Raw genomic sequence first — 22,094 nt, 5'->3', positions numbered from 1 at the left:
GATTTGGCTGAAATTTTGCATGAAGTGTTTTGTTTTAACTTCTAACAACTGCACCAAGTATGGTTCAAATCGGTTCATAAACTGACATATTAGCTTCTATATAAACCAATTTTGGATCTTGACTTTTGGAGCCTCTAGACGGCGCAATTATTATCCAATTTGGCTAAAATTTAGACCCAAATGTTTCATTCTGACTTCTAACACCTCTGCCGAGTATGGCTCAAATCGGTTCATAACCTGATATAGGTCCCATATAAACCGATTTCGGATCTTGACTTTTTGAGCCGCTAGGGGGCGTAATTATTATACGATTTGGATAAAATTTAGCATGAAGAGTTTTATTTTAACTTCTAACAACTGTGCCAAGTATGGTTCAAATCGGTTCATGATATAATATAGCTCCAATATAAACCAATCTCGGATCTTGACTTCTTGAGCCGGTAAAGAGCACAATTTTTATCCGATTTGTCTGATTTGCATGAAATATTTTGGTTTGACCGTGCTAAGTATGGTTCACAACATGATATAGCTCTAATATAGACCGATTTCCCCATTAAACTTATTGTGCCTCTATGTGATACGTGTTAAATTTGGCATGAATCGGTCCATAGTCTGATATAGCTCACATATAAACAGATTTCCCTATTTCATTTCTTGAGCCACTATAGGGCCCAATTCTTATCCGATTTGGCTGAAATTTTGAACAATGTTGGTCTCCAACAGCCAAACGAAGTATGGTCCCAATCGGTTCATAACTTGGTATAGCTGAAATATCATAGCAATTCTTATCTGTTATCGTTAGTTTGTTTATAAAGAGATATCGGCCAAAGTACTTGACAAATGCGATCTATGGTAGATGGTATATAAGATTCGGCCCTGCTGAACTTACTAGCTTTTACTTGTTTTTACGGGGTTTTTTCCGATTCTATCCCACTTGTGCGAGATGGTTCATATCGGCCTACATTTGGATATATCTGCAACAAAGACCAATCATACGATTTATGGTTTAAAGCCCATTAAAGGCACATTTATTACTCAGTGTCACTGAAATTTGGGACATAGGGCTGTGTTGTGTCTATAGACATTCATGTCAAGTATGTTCAGATCGAACCATATTTGAATATAGTCCAAAACGAGACCGATATCCCAGTTGAAGGTCCTTAACCCATAATTGAGGTATTTGCTATCCAATCGTTTCTAAAAATTTGGATCGGATCATATTTGAGTATAGCTGCCATATAAACCGATCAACCTATTTTGGCTGAAGTTTGGAACATGGGGTTTTGATAGTGGGATACATTTGGTCCAAATCTTCCACCGAATACTTTTTATTAGATTCCCATGTTGCTCCGATTGGTATACCTTTCCTTTTGTTGGTTTGTTTGTAGGGGAAGGGTGGCTCTCGTAAGATTTCGCAGCATATCTTCATATCTAATTCGCATTCTACTCCCGAATGCCTTTCAGCTGAGTCTCATATTGTCCCGATCAGTCTACATGTCCACCCTTGTTTTTGAATAGATTCAGGTTCTACTTCTACTTCGGGTACGTCTAATAGACATCGGTACTTAGGTGGGGACACAACACAAGCCATGGACCCATAAGTTGGTCCATATCTGGTATGGAAAACCATTAGGATTGATTTTTTAAGTATCACGGAATTCCTGACTTAGATTTACTTTTTCGAGGTTACTTTTTAGTATTAAGGGCACACAACAAGCCGATTATTGGCTTAGGTGTATGGGACGGAGTAATATTCGCACCCTCCTTTCAACCTAAACTACTTCAAAATATTGGGTTGCCCAAAAAGTAATTGCGGATATTTTAAAAGAAAGTAAATGCATTTTTAATGAAACTTAGAATAAACTTTAATCAAATATACTTTTTTTACACTTTTTTTCTAAAGCAAGCTAAAAGTAACAGCTGATAACTGACAGAAGAAAGAATGCAATTACAGAGTCACAAGCTGTGAAAAAATTTGTCAACGCCGACTATATGAAAAATTCGCAATTACTTTTTGGGCAACCCAATATAAGTGACCCGTACTGTTTCAATCGGTTTGCTTTTCAGTTTGGTAGGAGGTTTCGGACATTGGGGAGGACACGCCACCTGCAGACATCGAACACTTTTTTAGCCTGTTATTCATTTCGTACCAATCTTAAAATTTATGAAAATTTCCATATAATATCAGCCGTTTTTAAGGCTTTACAGAACTAATAAACAAAGTAGTACATTTTGGCTTTTTTTATAACAAAAGATGCAACATTTGTTGGTAATTGTACATAAGCACGCTCAAATTTTTCAGTTATCCTTTCCAGGAATTTGTAATTTGCGTGTTTATTTTTAGTTTAAACTTTTAGTAAATTTGTATAATTATTTTCTTGCCATTTTTATTTTTTACAGATTTTTTGTCTAGTAATCACTAGCAAAAACAACATAGAAGAACAAACCGCACCCCAGTTTGCTTTTTCATAACCACTGTTTTATTAATAATGCGTTATTTTTTTTTGATGATTTTTTTCGTTAAGCTGCCAAACAGTCACTCAATAGCAAGTTACAAGTTCAAGTCGCGTTTTAATGGCATTGCCTTTGTTATTGTTCTGTGCGCCTGCGCGTTGTCACTTCGAATATCGTTGTTCAACTGAACGCACGCAAATGACGATGGGTTGCGTTAAGTGCGTTGGTTGTCGGTTCGTTGGCTGGCTAATAGTTTGGTGGCTATTTTAATCAATAATCGCATGTTGTATACAGTACTCAAAGAAGAAGTCTTGCATAGAAAAGTGGCTCTTGGGCTCTTTGACGTATTCCTTCTTCTTGGTGGCTCATTTCATTGAAAAGTAAAAAGTTATTGGCAACCGCAAACAACTATGCCAAGGAATGCCCAACATAGCAATGAAGAGCAACAGCTCTTTGTATTTTGTTTGTCTTCTTTCTTTTCTTTCTTGTTCACAATATCGTCTTTGTAATTGTTTTCATTACACAGCTCCAGGAGTGTTGGCTGTATTAGTTATGCGCACTGCGTGCAACATGGGCGACAAAGTGAACGTAGGTCGACTGCACCGCATCGATCTTATTCATGAATATGACTTTTCGATTGGACAACTATTCTCGGCTTGAGGATGGATGGCTTCCTTAGTTTTCCTTAGTTTTCATTCCAAATACAATGTTAGAATCCATGCTTTGTGGTGTATGGTTATTGACTTTAATATAAGATTTTTTTGTTGGATTATGAAAGGAATCATAAATTATATCTAGGCTAATCAAATCTACAACAAGTAAATGAAACAGTGGGAAAAGCTGGAAAGTGGAAACTTGAGTTTTTCGATATAAGGCTTAAAATGTTTGTTTTTGTTTCAGATCTTTAAGAAATTAATGATTTTTAACAAAAATGAAGGCCACTGTAGCGCAGAACGCCTGTGTTCGAGTCATGTCGAAGTCATCAGAAAACAAGTAAAAGCGTGCTAAGTTCGGCCGGGCCGAATCTTATATACCCTCCACCATGGAGCGCATTTGTCAGTTCTTTTCCCGGCATCTCTTCTTAGGCAAAAAATTATATAAGAAAAGAAAGAAAGAAAAATCTGCTATTAGAGCGATATCAAGATATGATCCGGTTTAGACCACAATTAAATTGTATGTTGGAGACCTGTGTAAAATGTCAGCCAATTCGAATAAGAATTGCGCCCTTTGGGGGCTCAAAAAGTAAAATAGAGAGATCGATTTATATGGGAGCTGTATCGGGCTATAGACCGATTCAGACCATAATAAACACGTATGTTGATGGTCATGAGAGGATCCGTCGTACAAAATTTCAGGCAAATCGGATAAGAATTGCGCTCTGTAGAGGCCCAAGAAGTCAAGACCCAAGATTGGTTTATATGGCAGCTACATCAGGTTATGGACCGATTTGAACCATACTTAGCACAGTTGTTAGAAGTGATACTAAAACACTATGTGCAAAATTTCAGTCTAGTCGGATGAGAATTGCGCCCTCTAGAGGCTCAAGAAGTCAAGACCCAATATCGGTTTATATGGCAGCTATATCAGGTTATGGACCGATTTGAACCACACTTGGCACAGTTATTGGATATCATAACAAAACACGTAGTGCAAAATTTCATTCCAATCGGATAAGAATTGCGCACTCTAGAGGCTCAAGAAGTCAAGACCCAATATCGGTTTATATGGCAGCTATATCAGGCTATGGACCGATGTAAACCATACTTGGCACAGTTATTGGATATCATAACAAAACATATCGTGCAAAGTTTCATTCCAATTGGATAGGAATTGCGCACTCTAGAGGCTCAAGAAGTCAAGACCCCAGATCGGTTTATATGGCAGCTATATCAGGTTATGGACCGATTTGAACCATACTTGGCACAATTGTTGGATATAATAACAAAACACGTCGTGCAAGAATTCAATCGATCGGATAAGAATTGCGCACTCTAGAGGCTCAGGAAGTCAAGACCCAAGATCGGTTTATATGGCAGCTATATCAGGTTATGGACCGATTTTATCCATACTTGGCACAGTTGTTGGATATCATAACAAAACACGTCGTGCAAAATTTCATTTCAATCGGATAAGAATTGCGCACTCTAGAGGCTCAAGAAGTCAAGACCCAAGATCGGTTTATATGGCAGCTATATCAAAACATGGACCGATATGGCCCATTTACAATACCAACCGACCTACACTAATAAGAAGTATTTGTGCAAAATTTCAAGCGGCTAGCTTTACTCCTTCGGAAGTTAGCGTGCTTTCTACAGACGGACGGACGGACAGACGGACGGACATGGCTAGATCGACATAAAATTTCACGACGATAAAGAATATATATACTTTATAGGGTCTCAGACGAATATTTCGAGTAGTTACAATCAGAATGACGAAATTAGTATACCCCCCATTTTATGGTGGAGGGTATAAAAAATTTCAGTTGTGGTTATCCCAATGCTTACGACATTTGTGAGGTACTATGCCATGTAAAAGTTCTCCCCAAAGAGATGTCGAACTGGTAAACACCGTTCGGACTCGGCTATTATTGGGTTGCCCAAAAAGTAATTGCGGATTTTTCATATAGTCGGCGTTGACAAATTTTTTCACAGCTTGTGACTCTGTAATTGCATTCTTTCTTCTGTCAGTTATCAGCTTTTACTTTTAGCTTGCTTTAGAAAAAAGTGTAAAAAAAGTATATTTGATTAAAGTTCATTCTAAGTTTTATTATAAATGCATTTACTTTCTTTTAAAAAATCCGCAATTTTTTTTTGGGCAACCAATAGAAGGTCCCTTATGATTGGGCTTAAAACTTGAATTGCACTGCACTCATTGATATGTAAGAAGTTTACTCCTGTTCCTTAATGAAATGTTCATGGGCAAACTTGCATTTGCATTAACAAGAATGCAATGTAAATAACACATTACAAAACTTAGAATAGAAGCTGTTGACAAATAGGGTGTATACTGACGTCGCACAGTGGGATAGTTTTAAAAAATTAAACTATTTGGTTGCCCAAAAAGTAATTGCGGATTTTTTAAAAGAGAGTAAATGCATTTTTAATAAGACTTAGAATGAACTTTAATCAAATATACTTTTTTTACACTTTTTTTCTAAAGCAAGCTAAAAGTAACAGCTGATAACTGACAGAAGAAAGAATGCAATTACAGAGTCACAAGCTGTGAAAAAATTTGTCAACGCCGACTATATGAAAAATCCGCAATTACTTTTTGGGCAACCCAATAGTAACAAATATGACATTTGGGCAAGGATACACATAATTTTTTGAAATTTTAGATGGCTTGAGCCGAGATGGTCTCATCGAGATCATGAGCAAAATTTCGAGGCACTAGATGGTCCGGGTGCCTCTTGGCACCGAATTTAAATATTTATTTTTTGAAAATTTGGCTTCGTATTTTGAGATTTACGAAAACATTGCAGATTTGTTTTTCATTCCAACGCATGATTCGGATTGGTGAAAAGATTTACAATAAGGGGATTCTATGTGATGTTGTAACATTACAACATGTTCGGAAATTTTAACGATGAGGTCCAGGATTGAGCGTCTCCATGGAGCATTCTGGACAAATTTCGAAAGACTACTCACAAGAAGACGTGAACAAGATAATTTAGATTGTTTAAGCGTAGAAGACATTGACGGCAATGTCAACAGGAATACGACTGCACTAGTGGAATCTAACGAAGATAGCTGTCCTATTCGGGATAGGAAATCAGCCCAAGAAAACCCTTGGATGACTGGGGAGATTCGCAACAATGGGAAAGAGGTCCGCAAGCTTTTTAACAGAGCACGTCGTAAAAAAGCGGAAGGATATTCAAGGAATGCAATAAAATTAACAAAGCGGCAAAACGTGCCTTCTGGAAGCTATTCTGCGACCAGGTCGATAACGTTAATGACGCCGCCAGGATGATAAAGTTTCTCTTAAAAAACCATATTCAAACTGAAATGGAGGGCATGTTCAGGCTTTTGATGAATTTTCTACATGCTACGACGGACCCACGGAGACATTGGAATCTTGGAATAATGAGGTTGATTGGAGGCTTATCATAACGGAATTTAGGGTCAAGGAAACCTTGAGGAGCTTTAAACCAGATAAGTTACCCGAAACTGATGGAATATTTCCCGCATTACTACTAATGGAGGCCGACTATCTGGCGGCAGGAGGCAAGGGTGGTATTAATACCCAAACCCGGCAAGGTAAGTTATGCGACACCAAAGGCCTTTAAGCCTTACGTCTTTTCTACTCAAAACCAGGGAACGCATTGTGGATACCATGATAAAAAGTAGGACATCCAGCGAAATGCTTAAATACAAACTGCATGTCTATGTCAAGGGAAGATCAGTGAAAATCGGCGGGATCGGCCGATAGAAGAATCCTTCGATACCAAGACGTACACATTAGCGGTTTGCATTGACATCGAGGGGGCTATTAAAAATGTGCGAACCGACACATTGATCCAATCCTTAGCCAGTACTGGGTTGACCGGGTCCTAAGAGACTGGATAATCCATATGCTAAGTAACAGGTCGAAAATTTGCGGGTCCTATGACATAAAAAAAGGGAGAAAGTGGCACAGGACACGCTAAAGGGGAGCATTTTATCGCCACTAGTTTGGGTGGCAACCATAAATAACCTATTACGGATGCTGACTGAGGAGGGATTTGAACCCGTCAGCTAAGCAGACGATGTTATAATACTTCGAAGGGCTAAGGATCCGAACGAGCTATGCAGAAGGACCGAAAGGGTCTTGCATATGGCATGTGACTGGGCTAGACCAAGAGGTCTCGATGTTAATCCAGAGAAGACTGAAATATGCCTGTTCACGGGGAAGACGAATCTGGTCCAATTTGACGCATCACGTTTACTCAATAAAACGATTTCGATATCTGACAAGGTCAAGTACTTAGGTGTGATCTTGGACAGGAAACTTAATTGGAAGTATCACATTCAGGAGCGTACTAAGAAAGCTCACAGATATTGGGCACTATGTAGACGGGCCGTAGGCTCGAAATGGGGCGTGAACCCGAGGATAGTCAACTGGCTCTACAGGAGCATGATTAGACCAATACTTACTTACGCCTCAGTAGTTTGGTGGTCAGTGATGGAGAAAAAGTGCAACACAAAGAACCATACAACAGGTTCAGAGAATATGTTGTCTTGGCATAGGCGGAGCGATAAGGACCATGTCCACTAGGGCACTGGAGAATATTCTAATTATCCGACCCATTGACATGTAGATTAAATATGAGAAAGCCATTGCGGCTATGAGTCTTAAAGCGATGGGATAATGGATTGAGGAAGGGAGCAGCTTATACCATCGCGGTATAATCGAGGGAACTATAGATAACCTGGAAGGACGGGAAGAAATCGGCGAAAATCCTATGGGGTGATCCATAATAACTTTATTTTTTAACCGATTTCGCTAAAATTTGAAACAGTGCGTTATTTGTAGCCTCCTAAATATGGTTCAGATCGGAGTATATTTAGATACAGCTACCATGTACACCGATCTGCATATAAGGGGTCTGAAGCCAATATATTTATTTTTTACCCGATTTCGCTGAAATTTTTTACCCGATTTCGCTGAAATTTGAAACAGTGATTAGGTTAAGATCTCCCAACATCTGACCTAAATATGGTTTTGATCGGACTATATTTACATATAGCTGCCATATTCACGAGATCTGCCGATAAGCCGACTGAAGCCCATAAAAGCTTTATTTATTACCCGATTTCGCTGAAATTTGAAACAGTGAGTTTTTCTGAGCCTCATGATATCCGACCTTAATATGTTTCAGATCGGTTTATAATTAGATATATCTGTCAAAAAGACCGATATTTGGTTCTACAAAATTGAATAGTGATATATATATTAGACACTCAATGTCCGTGACGAATTTGATAGGCTAAAGTTATTCAATTTTCACCGGATTGTGACGAAATGGGGTTTACATATATACCCGAGGTGTTGGGTATCCAAGGTTCATCCCGACCAATCTAAATGCCTTTTTACTTGTTTTTGCATATTTTCTATAAATGCCGCATTGTATAAACATTTTAAGTATACCCTCCACCATAGGATGGGGGAATACTAATTTCGTCATTCTATTTGCAACACCTCGAAATGTGCGTCCAAGACCCCATAAAGTATATATATTCTTGAGCGTCATTTCATTTTAAGTCGATCTAGCCATGTCCGTCCGTCTGTCTGTCCGTCCGTCTGCCCGTTCGTCCGTCTGCCCGTCCGTCCGTCTGCCCGTCCGTCCGTCTGCCCGTCCATCCGTCTGCCCGTCCGTCCGTCTGCCCGTCCGTCCGTCTGTCTGTCGAAAGCACGCTAACTTTCGAAGGAATAAAGCTAGCCGTTTGCAATTTTGCACAAATCCTTTTTATTAGTGTAGATCGGTTGGTGTTGTAAATGGGCTAAATCGGTCCATGGTTTGATATAGTTGCCATATAAACCGATCTTGGGTCTTGACTTCTTGAGCCTCTAGAGGGCGCAATTCTTATCCGATTTTATTGAAATTTTGCACGTAGTGTTTTGGTAGCACTTCCAACAACTACGCTTAGTATATTTTAAATCGGTCCATGTTTTGATATAGCTGCCATATAAACCGATCTTGGGTCTTGACTTCTTGAGCCTCTAGAGCGCGCAATTCTCCTCCGATTTAACTGCAATTTCGCACGTAGTGTTTTGGTAGCACTTCCAACAACAACGCTAAGTATATTTTAAATCGGTCGATGTTTTGATATAGCTGCCATATAAAACGATCTTGGGTCTTGACTTCTTGAGTCTCTAGAGGGCGCAATTCTTATCCGATTTGGGTAAAAGTTTGCATGACGTGTTTAAATTTGACTTCCAACAACTGTGCTGAGTATGGTTGAAATCGGTCCATAACCTTATATAGCTCCCATATAAACCTATCAGTGGTCTTGACTTCTTGAGCGTCTAGAGTGCGAAATTCCTATCCGATTCTGCTGAAATTTTGCACGTCGTGTTTTGATAAGACTTCCAATAACTGTGCTGAGTGTATTTTAAATCGGTCCATAACTTGATATAGCTGCCATATAAACCGATCTGGTATCTGGACTTCATGAGCCAATAGAGGGCGCAATTCTTATCCAATTTGAATGAATTTTGGCACGTAGTATTTTGTTATGATATCCAACATCTGTGCAAAGTATGGTTCAAATCGGTTCATAACCTGATATAGCTGTCATATAAACCGATCTGGGATCTTGACTTCTTGATCCTCTAGAGGTCGCAATTCTCATCCGATTTGGCTGAAATTTTGTATAATGGCTTCTTTCATGACCTTCAATATACGTGTCTAAAATGGTCAGAATCGATTTATAGCTTGATACAGCTCCCATATAAACCTATCTTCCGATTTTGTTTCTTGAGCCCCTACAAGGCGCAATTCTTATCCCAATGAACTGAAATATTACACAATGACTTCTATAATGTTCAGCATTCATTTGATATAAATAGCTCCAATAGCATAAAAGTTTTTATTCAATATTCTGAAAAGAGATACCGCACATAGAACTCAACAAATGTGATCAATGGTGGAGAGTATATAAGATTCGTCCCGGCCGAACTTAGCATGCTCTTACTTGTTTTTATACAACTTCGTCTGCCTATGTTAACTGTTATCTGTTATTTTAGGGAAATTCTTTCTTAAAAAAAAAAGGTTTTTTCTGTGTTCTATTATCTGAAGCTAAATTAACTTATTCTGTTGATTTGATTTCTTGGCTATGGCAGAACATCACGTATGATACTTACTCATAAGATTGATATTCGTCAGTAAAGACAATATATGCGGGTATGTGTCTGCCTGTGATAGATGCGTTTGTTTATGAAAGCATTTATGTCTAGATTTTATTTATTTTGTTTATATATTTTTTATAAGTCAATGGTACGCATGTGCCTACGCACATTTTTTTGCATATTTAATTTAAGCTGTTAAAAGGCTTTAGTTTTGATATACTCGTTCACCCAAAAGCCCAAGCTTATCAAACTGACGGGAGAGTCTTAAAACTGACAAGCTAACGGCAATCATGGTTCAAACAAAAACAGGAATCAAATCAAATTTAGAAATTGAAATACACAATAAATAGACAGAAATCCCTAAAAATCAAGGTGGCTATTAAAAGGAGATTAAGCGAGAAAAAAATCAACTAAAAATGGGAAAAAATGGAAGTGTGAACTTCATTTCATTCGGCAATTCATTCGTTATGTTTTTTTTCTTCTATTATACGTACAATGACTATAACAACAGTTGTAAATCATTGTCTCATAATTCCAGCCTTTTTTGTAAGTGTCAACAAAAAAGAAAAGATCTTGGGGGCGATTCTGTAGAAAGATGCTTAGCCATAACCAAACACATGTTCCGATGTCATTTCTAATGGTTTCTCTATTTTATAGACAGTTATGAAGATTTATCGATATTCTCAAGAGTTTATCTAAAAGCCACTCATTTATGGGCCTTGTTTTAAAGAAAATCGTGACTTGAAATAATTTTGAAATTTTGCAAATTAGATTCGTGACTAAGAAATTCAAATCAAACCGCACTAGTTTAGGGTGATTTCGGTTATCTATACTACGGAAAACATATGTTTGCATACACATACATATACACATATGAATCCATGTATCGATAATAGTATGGAAGATGCTTTCTAAATAATAATGATGCTTTTGGATACATTGAGAGGTTTGTTTTGGTTGGCATATTTTTAGGAAAGAGGTCAATGCTTTTTGCTGGTTTGACATTTGGGCATGGTCGATGAATAGCCTAGACTGTTAGCGAATGATGATTGCATTAAGATTCTCATTGGGTAGCATAGTAAATTTATTCGATTTTTTTTCAAATTAGAAAGAATTAATAACAAGTGGGAACACATCAAGATATATGTCTTATAGGGCTATATATAGAGCCATATCCAAACATAGCTCGACATAGCCAGGGGTCTGAAACAAAACACTGGTCTAAATTTCATGGATACTAGGTAACTAATTCCTTATATAGGACCAATACCTTAGATCGAGAGATCGGTCTATGTGGTAGCTGTATGCCCGTGAAAGGCGTATTTATGTATAAACCGGCTACTGATGAGTTTGGTGTGATCCCAAGCGAAAACGCAATCTAGGAAACCAGTTTGCTATTTCAAAGCGAGACTTCACGTTCTGCCTAACTTTAAAAAACAAGTAAAAGCGTGCTTGGTTTGGCCGGGCGGAATCTTGGGTACCTACCACTATGGGTTCCGCAAAACGTGTACCCTTATTAACCGAGTTTGTATTTGAATTATTATGGCCTCAAAAAGTCATATCGGGATATCGGATAAAACTTGGCACTGATATTGTAAGTCATAAGATAGGGTTTTGGGCCAAATTTCAGCCGAATCAGGTGAAAATTTGGGCTTCTAAAAACTGAAGAAGTTAAATCTGGGGATCGGTTTATATGGGGACTATATCTAGTTACAGATAGATTCGGATAATACTTGGCATGGATATTGGAAATCATAACTTATGTTATTGTTCTAAATTTCAGCCAAATCGGATGAAAATTGAGACTTCTAGGGCCTCATGAAGTGAAATCTGGGGATCGATTTATATGGTGCCTATATCTGTTTATGGACCGAGTCGGATCATGATTGGCATGGATGTTGAGAATCATAGTTCAAGTCTTTGTTCCAAATTTCAGCCAAATCTGATGAAAATTAATGCTTTTAGGGGCTCAAGAAGTGAAATCTGGGGATCGGTATACATGAGAACTATATCTGTTTATTGACCGATTCGGATCATACTTGGCATGGATGTTAGAAGTCATAACTTAAGTCTTTGTTCCATATTTCAACCAAACCAGATGAAAATTGAGGCTTCTAGTGGCTCAAGAGGTGAAATCTGGGGATTGGTTTATATGGGGGCTATAACTGTTTATAGACCGATTCGGATCATACTTGGCCTGTATATTGAAAGTCATCACTCAAGTCATTGTTCTAAATTTCAGCCATATCAAATGAAAATTGAGGGTTCTAGGGGCTGAAGAAGTGAAATCCGGGGATCGGTTTACGTAGGGGCTATACCTGTTTATAGAGCGATTCGGGTCATACTTTTTGAGACTTTTAGGGCCTCATGAAGTGAAATCTGGAGATCGGTTTATATGGTGGCTATATATTGGGTTGCCCAAAAAGTAATTGCGGATTTTTCATATAGTCGGCGTTGGCAAATTTTTTCACAGCTTGTGACTCTGTAATTGCATTCTTTCTTCTGTCAGTTATCAGCTGTTACTTTTAGCTTGCTTTAGAAAAAAAGTGTAAAAAAAAGTATATTTAATTAAAGTTCATTCTAAGTTTTATTAAAAATTCATTTACTTTCTTTTAAAAAATCCGCAATTACTTTTTGGCAACCCAATATGTTTATGGGCCGAGTCGGATCATACTTGGCGTGGATGTTGGAAGCCATAACTCAAGTCTTTTTTCCAAGTTTAAGCCAAATCGAATGAAAATTGAGGCTTCTAGGGGCTCAAGAAATCTGGGTTAAATCGGTTTATATGGGGGCTATATCTTTTTATAGGCCGATTCGGATTATACTTGGCATGAATGATGGAAGTAATAACTCAAGTCTTTGTTTCAAACTTCAGCCAAATCAGATAAAAAATGGGGCTTCTTAGGGCTCAAGAAAGCAAATCGGGGGATCGATTTACATGGAGGTTATATCCAAATCTGAATCGATATGGCCCATTTGCAATCTTCAATTAAAGTATCTGTGCAAAATTTCAAATGGCTAGCTTTACGCTTTCAACAGCTATCTTGATTTCGACTGACAAACGGACGGACGGACATGCCAAGATCGACACCGAATGTTGAGACGATCTAGAATATATATACTTTATGGGGTCGCAGATCAATATTTCGAGGTGATACAACGGAATGACTAGATTGGTATACCCCCATCCTATGGTAGTGGGTATAAAAAGGGGTTATATACTCACCACCGAAAGATGGGGGTATACTCATTTTGTCAATCTGTTTGGAACACATCGAAATATCCATTTCCGAACCAATAAAGTATATATTGGGTTGCCCAAAAAGTAATTGCGGATTTTTCATATAGTCGGCGTTGACAAATTTTTTCACAGCTTGTGACTCTGTAATTGCATTCTTTCTTCTGTCAGTTATCAGCTGTTACTTTTAGCTTGCTTTAGAAAAAAAGTGTAAAAAAAGTATATTTGATTAAAGTCCATTCTAAGTTTTATAAAAAATGCATTTACTTTCTTTTAAAAAATCCGCAATTACTTTTTGGGCAACTCAATATATTCTTGATCAGGGTAAAAATCTAAGACGCTGTAGCCATGTCCGTCCGTTTGTTCGTCTGTACGTCCGTCTGTCTGTTGAAATCACGCTACAGTCTTTAAAAATAGAGATGTTGAGCTGAAACTTTGTACAGATTCTTTTTTTGTTCATAAGCAGGTTAAGTTCGAAGATGGGCTTTATCGTACTATGTCTTGATATAGCCCCCATATAGACCGATCCGCCGATTTAGGGTGTTAGGCCCATAAAAGCCACTTTTATTATCCGATTTTGCTGAAATTTGGGACAGTGAGTTGTTTTAGGCCAGTCGACAACCTTCTTCATTTTGGGCCAGATCGGTCCATATTTGGATACAGCTGCCATATAAACCGATCTCTCGATTAAAGGTTTTGGGCCCAAAAAAGGCGCATTTATTGTCCGATTTCGCCGAAATTTGGGACAGGGAGTTGTGTTAGGCCCTTCAACATTCTTCTTCAATTTTCCTCAGATCGGTCCAGATTTGGATATAGCTGCCACATAGACCGATATCTCGATTTAAAAGGCGCATTTATTGTCCGGTTGCGCCGCAATTTGGGACATTGAGTTGTGTAAGGCCCCTCGACATCTTCCTGTAATATGGGCTAGATCCGTCCAGATATGGATATAGCTGCCATATAGACCGATCTCTCGATTTAAGGTCTAGGACCTATAAAAGGCGCACGTATTGTCCGATTTCGCCGAAATTTGGGACAGTGAGTTGTGTTAGGCCCTTCAACATTCTTCTTCAATTTTCCTCAGATCGGTCCAGATTTGGATATAGCTGCCATATAGACCGATCTCTCGATATAAGGTTTTGAACCCATTAAAGGCACATTTATTGTCCGATTTCTCCGAAATTTGCGGCAATGAGTTGTGTTAGGCCCTTCGTCATCCCTCTTCCATGTGGCTCAGATCGTTTCAGATTTTGATATAGTTGCCATATAAACTGAACTTTCGATTTAAAGTCTTAGCCCCATGAAAGGCACATTTATAATCCGATTTCGCTCAAATTTGACACAGTGACTTATGTTAGGCTTTTTGACATTCGTGTCGTATATGGTTCAGATCGGTCTCTTTTTGGATATGGCTACCAAAGTGACCAATATTTGGTTCTACAAAATATAGCACTGACTTGTACTTAATGCAATGCAAATTTGCCCATGAACATTCCATGAAGGAACTGGGGCAAACTTCTCACAAATCATTGAGTGCTGTCCGATGCCGAGTCCGAACGGCGTGCCGCAGAGCGACACCTCTTTGGGGAGAAGTTTTTACATTGCAAAGTACCTCACAAATGTCGCCAGCATTAGGAGGGGATAACCACCGCTGAAAAATTTTCTGATATTTTTGCCAGGACATGCTTACCTCTGCTCTACGGTGGCCCCCCTTGAACTTAATAGACCACTCAATATCCGTGTCGAAGTTGGTCCAAATCGGACCATATTTTGATAAAGCTGCTTTGGGGACAAAAAATATGCATTTTTCACACGATTATGACGATAGGTGGTTAACATATATAACCTAGGTGGTGGGTATTCATAGCTCGGCCTCTAAAGAACTTATGAGTTATATATACCAAACCATTAGTTCGAAGTATTACAAACAGAATAACAATGGTTTGGTAATACCCCACCTACGGTTAAGATAGAAAAAAATGCGTACACCTTTAAGTTAACCACAATTGAGTTTGCAAAAATTCTACTTGTCATCCAAAAACAAATAGTTTGACAAATGAATTTAACCACATTTTGATTGATTGTTATGACATTTTCGGTATAATACCTTGTATTCAAACTTATGAACTGATTTTGATTGTTTCATTTATCATTGTTGTGGGAGGATTGTTATTATTCGAAACAATGCGGTAATTGACTGGTCATCTAAAGACAAGTGTTAATTTACAAATGGAATGCGGTTATGAAACTGACAAATATTGGATATTTTTTCTAACAATGGGTTAATGTTACCGTTGCTCATATAAACTTTTGATAAGACAGGTGCCTGAAAACATAATGATACACATATATCCTGCAGTAAGGCGGAGAGACTGAGACATGTCCAGCTTCAAAGTTTTACAAGCAGTAAAACATTTATGTTGTGAACCAATATTTTGTCTTCATTTCTAGCGAATTTATTCAAACACATTCAAATATTAATTTTATATTCAAATTGATGATTCTTCAAATGTCCCGATGGTACTTATTTATGTTGCTAAAATTGGTCGCATGAAATTTCGAAATTTAAAACTGTTATACTCTGCATATAACAATGCCCCCTAAAATATCCTTTTACAACATGACACATGGAAGCTATGCATCAATGAAAGCTTTAGTTTGTTTAACTCTGTACGAGGTACATTAACATATAAGATAAAGTTCAAAAAAGCTTCTACAGGTGTATAAGCTTTGGCGAAAGGAAGAAAGTTTTTTATATCTTTTCTGTAACGGCTGCAAAGGAAACCCTTAACAACAAGCTAACTTATACTAGGGAATATCAAGCAAAAATTTCACCACCGTCACGTTTTAAAAATCATAATTATTTTATATCTATATGAGAACCCACCACCATGGATTCTGCTAAAAATTTATCCAAAATAAATTTATTTGAAGGGCATAAATTTATTCTACATACTAAACTTCTGCCAAACCACCAGAAATAAAAGCTTCTACGAACCGAACAAGGAAAATCGAGAGACTGGTTTATATGGGAGCTATATCAGGTTATAGAACGATTTGTACCGTAGTTAGCACAGTTGTTGTCGTACCAGAACATCGCATGCAAAAATTCAGCCAAATCGGTACAAATTGCGGCTTGTAAGGGCTCAGGAAGTCAAATCGGAAGATCGGGTTATTTGGTAGTTAGCACAGTCGTTGGAAGTCATAACAGAATACTATTTGCAAAATTTCAGCAAAACATAACAAAAATTACGGCTTCCAGGGGCTCAAGAAGTCAAACCGAAAGATGAGAGCTATATCAAAATCTGAACCGATATGGCCCATTTGCGATTTCCAACGACCTAGATCAATACTAAGAATCTACGCAAAATTTCAAGCGGCTGGCTTTACGCGTTCGACCCATATCGTGATTGCGACAGAAGGACGGTAACACGCAAGCACGTATGTGCATTCGCCGGATCTAATCGCATCTCCCATCCCATCCACGAATCGCGGGAGAGAGGAACGTTCACCCAGTGGAACGTTCACCCAGAGGAACGTTCACCCAGATCACAGAAAAACCGCCTCTTCAGAACATGACCCAGACATGAACAGGGCAAGTGCTCTCTAGTCTCCACCTCATCCTCATCAAGGCAACTCCTGCAGAAGTTATTGTGCTGTATTCCGCCAGTGGCACAGTGTCCTGTTACGACATCTTATCGAACGCTAGTAACTCCTCTTGTTGATGACAGGCCAAAGCTACCTGGCGGTCCGGCACCCAACAATTGAGTCCCATCTCGCCACCGACCCCGCACCATTTTATCTTCTATATCCAGTAGCTCTACAAATGACACGTAAGCAAGACTGACGGCTTTTTCGTCCAGCAAACATGTACCTCTAACAGAGCAATCTGTCGAAAGCTCGCTAATTTTCGAAGGAGTAAAGCTAGCTGCTTGAAATTTTGCATAAATATTTCTTATTAGTGTAGGATTGGGATTGAAATTCTTGAGGATCTTGACTTCTTGAGGCAATAGAGCGCGCAATTCTCATCCGATTTGGCTGAAATTTTGCATGAGATGCTTTGTTATGACTTCCAATAACTGTGCTAAGTATGGCGTAAATCGGTATAGAACCTGATATAGCTGCCATATAAACTGATCTGCGTTCTTGACTTCTTGAACCTCTAGAGGGCGCAATTCTCATCTGATTTGGCAGAAATTTTGTTCAACAGCTTCTCTCATGACCTTCAGTATATGTTCAGCATTCATTTATGGTCCGAATCGGGCTATAACTTGATACAGCTCCAATAGCATACCAGCTCTTATTCAATAATCTATGTTTGTCTAAAAAGAGATACCGCGCATAGAACTCTACAAATGCGATCCATGGTGGAGGGTATATAAGATTCGGCCCGGCCGAACTTAGCACGCTTTTACTTGTTTTCTTTTATCCTTTTCTTTACTTTGTGTACCTAAAAAGAGACACCGGACATAGAACTCGACAAATGCGATCCATGGTGGATGGTATATAAGATTTGGCCCGGCCGAACTAAGCAAGCTTTTACTTGTTTGCTTTATTACTGTAAATCGGACAAACATATATACGGGATCTATATCTAAATCTGAACCGATTTTTTCCATTTTCAATAGCCTTCGTCTCTAGGCCGAAAACCATGCCTGTACAAAATTTGAATTTGAAAACTGCAACCTGTAGTTTTTACACAAATTAACATGGATAGACGAACATAGCTAAATTGAATCAGAAAGTGATTCTGAGTCGATCGGAATACTTATCAATGGGTCTATCTCTTTTCCCTGTAGCACAATAATACAATAGGTGTGGGGTATAAAAAGCGTAAAGTGCCTTACGGCTTCTTTCCCGTATTCCTCCTCCAGGACAGCTTCGAATAGAGGACTATGCCAAGGTATTTCACTTCCTATGACAGCTGCTGTGTGATCCCGGCAAATGACGGAAGTTTGAACTCCGTTTTCCTATGTCTGTGAGTGAATAGCACAACTCCGTCTTTCTCAGATTGGTTCTCAATCCAATTTTGGTAGCCTCTCCCTGATCGTCGACTGAAACCCGCATCGAACCAGCAGCATGACGTTGCATAGTGTTGCCCTTCGAATAAGAAGATTTAAAATAAAATATTTAAATGTCAGGTCCTTCTTCATCTAATCGATGTTTTCGTCCGAAGATTTTGAAACAAATGAAAGCTACATATTTTTTCCATAAAATTATTTTTTTTGGTTTATGTAAGCAAAATGGATTTTTTTTAATTGAGCTACCAAATATCTCCCGAGTTTGCATTAATAATTCGGTCACATAGTATATGATTACTCCATTTGGAGATAATAGGGTAAATCACCGAGCGGTCCAGGGTGGCGACTATTGATCCTATTTACAAGTTATTTAAGGCCCTCTCAATATCCAAGAAGGCCGCCATGGTGTACTCCTACTGCCAGAGGGACATTTCAATCTCTCGTCCCACTAGGTGGAGGGACGTGTCGACTAAGTTTCTATTTTTGTTAAAATATAACTTCTGCTGAAAATCGACTTATCGATATGTTGAAAAATTCATTTAAATCAATTTGTAATTAAAATTGGCATTCTTTCATCGATTTTTTTATATAAAGTGTAAATTAAAACCTTTACCAATATCAGACATGAAACAACTTAGGGACGTGTTATGAAAAACAATTAAGGATTTTGTAAGTACTACCTGTTAGGAGTTTGAAAGATCCTATCATGAATTGCTCCTAATATCCTTTCGATATGTATAAATGTACCGTGTCTGTCATACTTGAAATCGGGTAGATACAGCTACTATGGGTCTCTAAACATTAAAACCTTTGAAGGCTGTAGAGTGATTACAACCGACGGATGGACTCGTCTTAGAATTTTACGACGATCCGAAATATATATACTTTGTAGGGTCGGAAATTAATATTTCGATGTGTTGCAAACGGAATGACTAAATGAATATACCCCCTATCTTACGGTGGGGTATCCTGCTTTACTCCTTTGTCGATCTTGAACGGTCTGCTCCCTGCATTTCTATACAGCTCCCTAACTAGTGTAACGATTTTTTCAGGGATGCCTTTTTCGACAGCGTGCTCCACATTGAACTTCGCGAAATTGTGTCAAGAGCACGATCAAAGTCGATGAATAAAAGATATAGGAGTGTATTAAGTTCTGCAGACTGTTCAATTATTATGCGCAGGGAGTTAATGTGGTCAGCACAAGAACGTTCTGGCCAAACTCCTGCCTGTTCCTTCCTCAAAATGCTGTCAAATGCAGGCGAAATGAGCTGCAGAAGAAGACTTGTTATCACTTTTTTTATTGCGTTTAGCAATGTAATTCCCCTCTAGTTCCTACACTGGGTGAGGTCACCCTTCTTTGGCATTGTGACCATAATCCCCTTCTTCCATTCCGTGAGGACAGCTTTTGCATTCCAGGCCTCACCGATTATTGGTTATACCCTATACTGCAACAGTTCAGCAGATATATTATCAGGGCAGGCTGATTTACCGTTTTTGAGTGAAACCAGAAGGGCCTCAATTTCTTCGCAGGTAGTAGTAGTAGTAGTAGTAGTACAATCTTTATTTATTTATTACATTTCTCATTATATAATTTAACAGTGATTATAAAAATTAATTGAGTGAGTGTAAGAAGAAAAATCAAAAAATGATAAAGATTAATCGGCTATGACTTGTGTCGTCAGCCGGATATTTATGAGTTATCCATTTTAAAATTTGTAGTATAATGAACTTATTCAGTTAAAAAAGGTCTAGGCAAACTCCGTTGTTATCAATTTACGGTAGTGTAGAGCCGCTTTTATATATCCGATAAGATTTTTCCAGTCTTGGGTGTCTGTTCCATCTAATATTCGTATGATGGCGTCCTCATTTAATGCAGATCTACCGAAAAAACCATTCCTTAAATGTCGATATATTGGGCAAATACCTAAGAAGTGATGAAGCGTTTCTCTTTCTTGTAGGTTACATATCGTACACTGGTCGTTGGCATTTGTATGTGTGGCAAAGTGGTTAGCGTTCAAAAATATTAGGTCACATCTGGCCTTAAATATCCATGCAATTTCTTCATTGGTATAGTTTCCACTGAGGTACATATGACTTCTCGTGTAGTCCAAATATTTATATAGTCTAGTGCTACTTTGCTGTGCTCTTTGAATAGCAATACTTTTGTTGCGTAAACTCATTTCTTCAATTAAATTTGCTGCCATTGCATTCCAGGAAATCAGACTAAAGTTTTCATCAATGTGGGGTATGTTATACTGGCTTAAAAGATTGTTTAAGTGATGTGCCCAAAATAGTTTTTTTTGTATTATTTTTTGGGTTAACTGGTAAGGCAGCCTTTCCCTTTTGTATTGAAATTTTGTTCTAGTGATATAATGCAAATGCATCTGCATCATATAAATGTGGCCTTCTTCGACTCCAGTCTCTAAAGTTATTGCGTAGTTGGGTGTAGAATCAGGCAACTTTAGTACCTTTTTTAAAAAGAACCGCTGCAACTTATCAGCTTCATCGAAACAGCCAAATCCCCATACTTGTGCACCATAAGATTGGATTGATCTGCATACTGCCATGTAGAGATTCCATTTTTGATTCATGGATATATTGTTCTTGCTTAGGAAGTTTTTCCAGGTCATATTTAAGGCAAGTTTTGCTTGCGTTGTTCTGGCCGCGACATGTTGGTTGAATTTCATTTGAGGTGTCAGTATGAATCCTAAGTAATTGTACTCTGACACTACTTCAATTTGTTCATTATTCAGTGTCCATCTTTCTTGCGCCGATAATCTACCACCGTTTCTAAAGACCATTATTTTCGATTTGGCTAAGTTTACGATAAGGTTCCATTTCACACAGTAATCTTCTAGATTGTATATCATTCTTTGAAGAACGTCCTTGTCTTCAGCCAAAATGACTATATCGTCAGCATAAAGAAGTACTCGTATATTGATGTCATCCACCATTATGCCTCCTCCCAGAGAATCATGTATGTCATTGACATATAAGGTGAAAAGTAATGGCGACAGCAGGCAGCCTTGTTTTACTCCTGAATTCGTGTTAAAATATTCGGACAATTCATTCCCAGTCCACACTGCTGTTTCTGTCCTCTGATAGGCACTTTCAATTATTTTAGTTAATTTATATGATAAACCCAGTTCGTATAATTTGTAAAGCATTAGGTTTCGTGATATGTTATCAAAGGCAGCTTTGAAATCTACGAAAAATGCATATGTTTTTTTCTTCTCTGACAATTTAATGTTTATTATCGCCGATAGGTTGTAAATATTATCCGTGGTCGAATAATTTTTTCGAAATCCGGCCTGATATTCTACAATTATACTTCTTTCTTCTGCCCAAGCATATAATCTTTCATTTAAGATACCCATAAAAATTTTGGCTATCGCATTCATAAAAGATATCCCTCTATAATTTGCGGGATCATTTAAACTTCCTTTTTTATGTATAGGGAAAATTATCGTTTTTATGAATACTTCATCTATGGTTCCGTTGCTGTACATTCTGCTGTATGTCCTAGCCAATTCTGTCAGAAACTCTTCCGA

The sequence above is a fragment of the Stomoxys calcitrans genome, chromosome 4 (genome assembly GCF_963082655.1).
Source record: "Stomoxys calcitrans chromosome 4, idStoCalc2.1, whole genome shotgun sequence".
Taxonomy (NCBI): Eukaryota; Metazoa; Arthropoda; class Insecta; order Diptera; family Muscidae; genus Stomoxys; species Stomoxys calcitrans.
Note: the sequence above shows the minus strand (reverse complement) of the source record.